The sequence below is a fragment of the Rana temporaria genome, chromosome 11, assembly GCF_905171775.1.
Source record: "Rana temporaria chromosome 11, aRanTem1.1, whole genome shotgun sequence".
In the NCBI taxonomy this organism is placed as follows: Eukaryota; Metazoa; Chordata; class Amphibia; order Anura; family Ranidae; genus Rana; species Rana temporaria.
Window position 1 is genome coordinate 153,618,677 of NC_053499.1, and position 8,386 is coordinate 153,627,062.

Below are 8,386 nucleotides of genomic sequence, written 5' to 3' on the forward strand. Positions count from 1 at the left end.
CCGGTGACACTTGGAGCCGTTCGGAAATACAGTAAAACCTCGGATTGCGAATAAACGTGGTTAACGAGCGTTTTGCAATATGCGCATTTTTTTTTTGGGTGGAAAATCCTGACTCGGTTTTGCGAGTGTTATCTTGCAAAATGAGCAGGATTCAAGCCACAGCAGTGTGCAGTACCGCATTTGGCCAGATGTGCGGGGGCGCCAGAGCAGAGCGGAGCTGTCAGAAATACTCCATTCCCAAGCCTTTCCAAAGTTTTCCTGAGTTGAGCCAAGCTGTCCCCGAGCCTTTCCGGCTTCCATCCACTACTGGGGGCATGCGGTATTGCATGCCATAGAAGTCAATGCTGAACAAATTTTTTTCTTTTCCGTTGACTTCTATGGGGAAACTCGCTTTGATATGAGTGAGTACTTTGGATTACGAGCATTCTCCTGGAACAGATTATGCTCGTAATCCAAGGTTCCACTGTACTCCATTCCCAAACCTTTCCGAAGGTTTCTGAGTTCTGTCTCTGAGTAATTCTGAGTCTCTCCAGCGCCACCCCCCCCCCCCCACTCTGGCCACATGCAATATTGCATGCTATAGAAGTCAATGTGGAACAAATTATCTTCATTTCCATTGACTTCTATGGGGAAACTCGCTTTGATATACGAGCGCTTTGGCTTACAAGCATTCTCCTGGAACGGCTTATGCTCGTAATCCGAGGTTCCACTGTATAGGTGACTGAACCTGAACGGCAAACCTCTATCACCCTCAATAAACATTTATGATGTCACATTTTAGGTACAAGGAGCATATACCTGATAAGTTTTATGTGCTGTAGGCACAGAGTCCAACTCAGATGTAAAGACAGAAGAAATAGAAAACAGTGTTATCTCCATAAACAACACTCAGGTATGTTACTGTACAATGCAAAACAGAGTGTGTGCAACTCCGGGCCAGCCCATACCCTGCATATGAATAATACACATTTACTAGTCTTGTTCCATTATATATACACACACACACACACATTATATATATATATATATATATATATATATATATATATAAACATACATACACACACACTGTATATTATATAAAACAAACATATACACACACTCACCATCCACTTTTTTAGGTACACCTTCCTAGTACCGGGTTGGACCCCCTTCATGGCATAGATTCAACCACATCCCAAAGGTCCTCTATTGGATGAGATGTGGCGAGTGTGGAGGCCATCGGAGTACAGTGACCTCATTGTCCAGTGGTGAGATGATTGGAGCCTCCGTGCACACTAGGCGCAATACTTTTTTCCACACATAGGCTTTTATCAGTGTTTTTTGGCAGGAGAGTTTAGTGGGAGAAAAAAAAAAAACTCTGCCAGCGCGTTCTTGAGCAGCACCGTTTGGATAGAAGAAAAGATGACAGCTCCTAAGCGCTACAAAATTTTCCTAAACGCCGGTGTCAAGAGTTTAGAAGAGCTTTTCTTTTTCTTTTTTGAAGCAGAGGCCACCCACGTCCTTAACAACCAGCGATTAGCTGGTTGCTAAGGAGCAGGCCAGGAAGGCAGTCACCGTGTCCTTAACAACGGATGAGTCAGCTGTCAGCAGGATTCTCCACTGACAGCTGAATGTAAAAAAAAAACAAAAAAAAAAAAACACACACGGGGGTTGTATGTGCCATCAGTATGCCTCCAATGAGAGACAATTAGGTGACCACCCCCTTCCTGGGTTTTGGGGATCCTTTGGATCTATCACACAGCAATTCCTTCTCTCAAAATTCAATATTTTATTTAGATAAACCAAAAACGTTGAACAATTTTATGTTTTCTTTGCATTTATTTATACAACAAATAAATCATTGCCTCATAAATTCACCAAAGACAAAATTAGAACTATATAATAGTTTTTTTTTTTTTTTTATAAAGCAGAAGCCACCCACGTCCTTAACAAACAGCGACTAGCTGGTTGTTAAGGAGCAGGTCGGGATGGCAGCCACTGTGTCCTTAACAACGGATGAGTCAGCTGTCAGCAGGGGGTTCCCCACTGACAGCTGAATATATATTAAAAAAAAAAACACACCACCACCACACACATTGCCAGCAATACAAAAATGTGAAAAAATTAAATAAAAGAAAAAAGAAAAACAAACACACACAAGAGGGGGGGGGGGGTGTATGTGCCATCAGTACGCCTCCAATGAGAGACAATTAGGTGATCACCCCCCTCCCTTTGGGTTTTATGGATCCTCTGGATCTATCACACAGCAATTTCTTCTCTCAAAATTCAATATTTTATTGAGATAAACCGCAGACTTCAATTTTATATTTTCTTACCATTTATTTATACAACAAATAAATCATTTCCTTATAAATTCATCAAAGACAAAATTAGAACTATATGATAGTTGTATATCCAGTCACTCTCACTCTCCTTATTTACAATTACTTCAGAGTTCAATATCTAAATTCCTCCAGCAGATGAAGATCAATAAAAAATAAGGAGATTTATTACGATTATTTCACAAGAGAAAATCGTTTTCACACTTTAACACAGCAAAGGTATAATGTAGATGTACCATACTGCAACAGGGTTTGTAAACCTAGAATTGTTGTGCTTGTTCTAAAATGGACATCAAGGCAATGAAAGATAAACTAACTAAAGTTCCCCCTGTAATAATGGAGGAGGAGGCAAACCTGGAGAGGTGGAGATCTGCTTCAACAGCATCAAAGATCACAATTTTTATTTTTTTTAAACCTAACAAGGCAACATTATGGCGGACACATCGGAAACTTTTGGCGCCATTCACACAACAATCAGTGCTATAAAAATGCACCGATTACTGTAAAAATGACACTGGCGGTGACGGCGTTAACCACCTAGGTGGCGCTGAAGGGGTTAAGTGTGTCCTAGGGAGTGATTTTAAGACCCCTTTCACACCGAGGTGTTTTTCAGGCGGTACAGCGCTAAAAATAGCGCTGCTATCCCGCCTAAAAAACTCCTTTACTGCCTACTCAATGTGAAAGCCCGAGTGCGCGGGAGTGACGACATCGCCGTTCCAGCCAATCACAGCGCTGGAGCGGCGCAACCCGGAAGACATGCCGATCACACTGAGGCGATGCGCTGGCGGGAGAGAAAAAAAATCTCTGGTCAGCAGCATCTTTGGAGCGGTATGTATACCGCTCCTTCCTATTTAAAACAATGGGAAACCGCGGCAATACCACCCGCAATGCGCCTCTTCAGGAGGTGCATTGCGGGCGGTATTAACCCTTTATCGGCTGCTAGCGGGAGTTAATGCCGCACCGCTAGCGGCCGATTCCAGCGGCAATCCCGGCGGTATAGCGCCGTCATTTTTAGTGGCGCTATACCGCCACCACGGCTCCCTGTCCAATGTGAAAGGGGCCTAACTGTAGGAGGGGGGGGGCTGTGTGTGACACGACACTGATCACTGCTCCCAATTACAGGAAGCTGTGATCAGTGTCCCGTCACTAGGAAGAATGGGGAAATGCTTGTTTACATCAGCATTTCCCCGTTCTTCCTCTCTGTGAGACGATCGGGCGTATCCCCGCGAATATCAAGTCCTCGGGATCCACGGTGCTCGTGGCAGGCACGTGTGCGCCCACAATGTCGCTTCTCAAAGGGGGCGTAATTATATATATATACACATACACACGTTGATCTGCCCACAGCAGCCATTGTGTCAACGTGTGTGTGTATATATATATATATATATATATATATATATATATATATATATATATATATATATATATATATATACACACACACACACACCGGTCCTTTAGTGGTTAAGGTATAAAAATATAGGGTATTTGTTGCGAACCATATCATTTAAGATAAGGCAGTTGACAGAAATAGCGTAAATTCCAAGTGCACATTAATGATAAAAATAAGAACTGATATTTGATACTTTTCAGCAGAAAATGGAACCCTGTGAATGGTCAGTTTAGGTGTCGAGTAGATTTGGTTATAGGAACTGGAGATTGGTTTCTATGAATAAGACTGACAATCAGTTGCTGCCTTCATCTGCTACAAAAATAACAGCCGCAATCTGATTGGTCACTTAAAATTTCAGGTCGTTCCCATTTGTTTTTTTATTGCCCCCTGGCAGCCAATGAGACTCTTTCAGCTCACATCTGATTGGCTGACTCAGGGAGCACCTTGGCCTCCCTTTAGGCCTGGGTCACACCTGTGCATTTTCACACTACAGTGCATTTATCATGGTTTCCTATGGGTCACGTTCACATCTGTGCATTTTATGGAAAGGTCCAGGGACTTTTTTCCGGTTTTTGGTCCCATAGACTTCAATGGACCAAAAACATGTACAGTGGAACCTCGAATCGCGAGTAGCGCAGTTAATGGGCGTTTTGCAATACGAGCGCTGTATTTTTAAAAATTGTAACTGGGTTTGCAAGTGTTATCTCACAATACGAGCAGGATTCAGGCCAAAGCGGTGTGCAGTACCTTGTTTGACCTGAGGTGGGGGGGCACCGGAGCCGAGCCAAACGTCGCTGATCGGAAATGCACAGAAAGGCCCGAGGACAGCACGGCTGACCTCTGCAAATCTCAGGAACAAAGTCTTTCCGAGATCAGCCGAAGTGTCCTCGGGCCTTTTCCGAGGCTCTCTGGTGCCCCCCCCCCCCCCGCCTCTGGCCGTATGCGGTATTGCATGCCATTGAAGTCAATGCGGAATTAATTATTTTAGTTTCCATTGACTTCAATGGGGAAACTCGCTTTGATATGCGAGTACTTTGGATTACGAGCATTCTCGTAATCCGAGGTTCCACTGTATTGAAAAATGCAAAACGCACCCGGAATATGCAAACTGCAACCTGCATAGGTGCCAATCAGACCTTATGAGTCACAGAAGATCCAAAAAAAACGGTCTGTGTATTCGATAGCGGCCAATCAAATCCCATTGTCATTTTCCAAGGCAGATAAGGAAATAAAAAGCAAGAATTTCATTGGCTGCTGTAAGCAACACAGACAGTTCTACTGCAATCATATCACAGGCCTAATGCGATTTAAGAAAAAATAAAAGGATTATTTAAGTGCATCAGTCATGATTAAAAGACTGTTGGGGTTGGCACAATTTGCTTCAGAAGAGGTAGATAAGGAAGGAAGATGCTGGTCTTGTTGTAGCCGCATTTTCTTACGTCAAGTCAACCTTTTGCTCCGGTTTGCATGAATAAGAGGCACAGATTTATTTTAAAGAGACCCTGTCACCTTCCCAATGCATTGTCTGCAGAAGCACCCCTCCTCCCCTCCTTTTCACCTTACCAGCGCTCCCTCACAGCCAGTGACACTACCCTACCTTCAGGGGCAGGGGTCTCCAAACTTTCTAAGCAAAGGGCCAGGGCTGGATTGTGGCCCGGGGGAGTAGCGAAGACTCGGTGGTCAGCGGGCGTAAAATTATTACATAAGGTCTGTGGACAGTAGGAGGTATTGGTATTAGTGGGAAGAATAAACTCCATTGTTTGTGTCAGTGGGACGCATAGCGCCCCACGTCCTTGGCGCCAGTGGGACGCATCGCGCCCCCGTCCATGGCGCCAGTGGGACGCATCGCGCCCCCGTCCATGGCGCCAGTGGGACGCATCGCGCGCCCGTCCATGGCGCCAGTGGGACGCATCGCGCGCCCGTCCATGGCGCCAGTGGGACGCATCGCGCGCCCGTCCATGGCGCCAGTGGGACCCATCGCGCGCCCGTCCATGGCGCCAGTGGGACCCATCGCGCGCCCGTCCATGGCGCCAGTGGGACCCATCGCGCGCCCGTCCATGGCGCCAGTGGGACCCATCGCGCGCCCGTCCATGGCGCCAGTGGGACCCATCGCGCGCCCGTCCATGGCGCCAGTGGGACCCATCGCGCGCCCGTCCATGGCGCCAGTGGGACCCATCGCGCGCCCGTCCATGGCGCCAGTGGGACGCATCGCGCGCCCGTCCATGGCGCCAGTGGGACGCATCGCGCGCCCGTCCATGGTGTCAGTGGGAGGAATTGTGCCCCATCCTTGGCGTCAGTGGGATGCATAGCGCCCCATCTATAGCGTCAGTGGGAGAAATAGTGCCCCATCCATTGCGTCAGTGGGAGGAAAAGTGCCCCATCTATGGTGTCAGTGGGAGGAAAAGTGCCCCATCTATAGTGTCAGTGGGATGAACAGTGCCTAAGGGCTAAATAAAGGCAAGCAAAGGGCCACACCTGGCGCATGGCCCGCAGTTTGGAGACCACCGTTTTAGGGTATGGGGGGGAGGGGGGGCATATGACCTTGCCTCTGAGACAGTGTGCAAGCCTAGCAGCCAATAACAGCGCCCCAGCGCTGCCACGCGTCCAAAAGAGCAAAGTCATCGACCCCCTGGTTGCTGACGCCACAGATAGCAGTGCTGCCTGGGACAGAGGAAGGAGCTGCCTAGGAGTGAAGGTAAGATGGGTAGAAGGACCTGTATCCATGGGCTTTTGTTTATTGCTAGTGGGTTTTGCACCTCAATACAAGTCTATAGGAACAATAAATCTGCTTGAAGCAAGTCAATCGCAGGTCAGAGGCACTCGTCAACTAAATCCCAATGCCCTCAGAAGCCTTTCACACCAACGCCATTGACACAGATCCTCATGGGAGTTGGGGGGGGGGGCATTGCGGAAACATGGACACTTTGCTCTACATAGGTAAGGTAGTAGGATTCCTTTAAAGTGAAGCTCTGCTTTTTGCATGCAAAGCTTCGCAACGGGTTGACTTGATTGCCCTCTGCTTGTACTCATCCGTTTGCTCCTCTGCTGCCCTTTTTACACTTCTGCTTAAAGAGGAACTGAACTCAGAAAGTGTAGCTTTTCTATGTTGTAACGACATCTAATAAGGTTAACTGTGCCCAAGAAGTACTCTGGGAAAATAAAAGCAGATTGTCTGGAATTCCTGGTGAAAAGCAATGCACTTCCTGGTATGTGAGTGTGCCTAGGCACTCCTGTGTCTATAGCCTCAGAGCTGTGTATCTGCAGTGTAAGATCCAAGGCAGTGGTCATCATCCCCTGTCCTCAGGGCCCACTAACAGGCCAGGTTTGCAAGATAACTGAAATACATCACACGATTTGCTGCTCAGTGATTGCAGTATTCTAGTTTGCCTCTCCAAGGTAATACATAAAACCTGGCCTGTTAGTGGGCCATGAGGACAGGGTTGGTGACCACTGATCTAAGGCACTGTTACCTCTAAGGGCTCATCTTAGTGAAGCTGAAGTGATATTTGGCAATGCCGCTACGGTGCTGCTCAAGGTTCTCCATGCTGGAGGCTCTGCCATGAGGAAGCAAAGCCCTGCCTCTACCAAGATGGCCGCCCACACAGAGACAGTGCAGACCACGGCATGGTAAGTCAGTAATGGAGAAAGAACAGCTGCAGAGAGGCCACAGACAATGCTAGGTCTTTGCCCTCCGTCTGCTTTCAGAATTTAGCTTCTCTTTAAGAGTAGAAGTCCACCGTAAAGCCTCGTACACGCGATTGGATGTTCCGGACACAGCTTCGGACTTTTGTCTGAAGGGCGTTGGCCAGGAAGGTCTTGCATACAAACGGCAAAGAATTGTTGGCCAACAAACATAAACACGTAGTGACGTACTATGTGATTTTTCAGCTCTTCAACGCCACCCTTTGGGCACCTTCTGCTAATGTTGCGTTTGGTGAGCATTGCTTCCGAGCATGCGTGTTTGTACTTTGGAGTTCGGAAAATCTGACAACAGACCCTTGTCCACAAAAATTTTAAAGCCTGCCATCCAACATTGGTCCACGGAAAATTCGACAACAATTGTCCGATGGCGGATACAAACAGTCAGATTCTCCGCCAACAGGCTGTCAACGCACAATTCCCCTCAAAAAATCCAATCGTGTGTACGAGGCTTAACACTAAAATCTCGAAATCCACAGGTATCCACGAACCAAGACTAACTCATCTAGCCCTGCAAAGAAGAAATCTCTATGCAGTGGAACCTTGGATAGTCTGTTCCAGGAGAACGCTTGTAATCCAAAGCACTCGCATATCAAAGCGAATTTCCCCATAGAAGTCAATGAAAACAAAGATAATTTGTTCCGCATTGACTTCTATGGCATGCAATACCGCATGTGGCCAGAGGTGGGGGAGCACTGGAGAGCCTTGGAAATACTCAGGAACAGCACGGCTGATCTTGGAATCCCTCAGAACGTTTCGGGAACGGAGTATTTCCAAACGGCTCCGAACCGTTCCGAGTGTCACCGGCGCCCCCGCACCTCTGGCCAAACTCAGTACTGCACACCCCATCAGCTTGAATTCTGCTTGTTTTGCGAGACAACATCCGTAAACAGAGTCAGAATGAAAAAAAAAAAAAAAAAAGGCTGCTCGTTATTCAGAGCGCTCGTTAACCACGTTCCTCGTAAAC